The following is a 536-nucleotide window of genomic DNA, read 5'->3' as shown; positions in this document are numbered from 1 at the left end:
TAAATAAATATAAGACCGATATTTATATAGTTGATTCTTATTTCAAGACCATCTTAAGTAATATTTTAACATATTAATATCGCTCTGTGATTTATGACATCTTAAAACAATACTAATTATATGTAGATTGTCTTGAAATAAGATTCAATTAAATACCGACGGCTTAAAAGATTTTTTTCATAATTGATGAATACATCTAATTCATGATTGTTTACCTCCAAATGCATGTATTTTTATTGGTGCCGAGATCCAATCTTCCTTTTGAAGTCCTTTGATAATCTTTTTCATGGGTAATGCACTTTTTATTTCACATAAAGGCCACCGTATTTCAACAATGGTTTTTTTTTCAATGGCTCTTTGCAAACATACATCGTTTAATTTGGTTATTAACCAATCTCTGTAGCCGACGGCTACAGAGTAGTCTTCATTCACAAACTCCACTAAAATACAAAGATCGTTGTCCATGTTCACTTTTCACGCGCGATTTGACCGACAAGATCTATAAGACACAACGTGCATCCGTTACAAGGCACCGT

The sequence above is a fragment of the Wasmannia auropunctata genome, unplaced genomic scaffold, assembly GCF_000956235.1.
Source record: "Wasmannia auropunctata unplaced genomic scaffold, wasmannia.A_1.0 LD336076.1, whole genome shotgun sequence".
Taxonomy (NCBI): Eukaryota; Metazoa; Arthropoda; class Insecta; order Hymenoptera; family Formicidae; genus Wasmannia; species Wasmannia auropunctata.
This window is presented reverse-complemented; position numbering follows the sequence as displayed.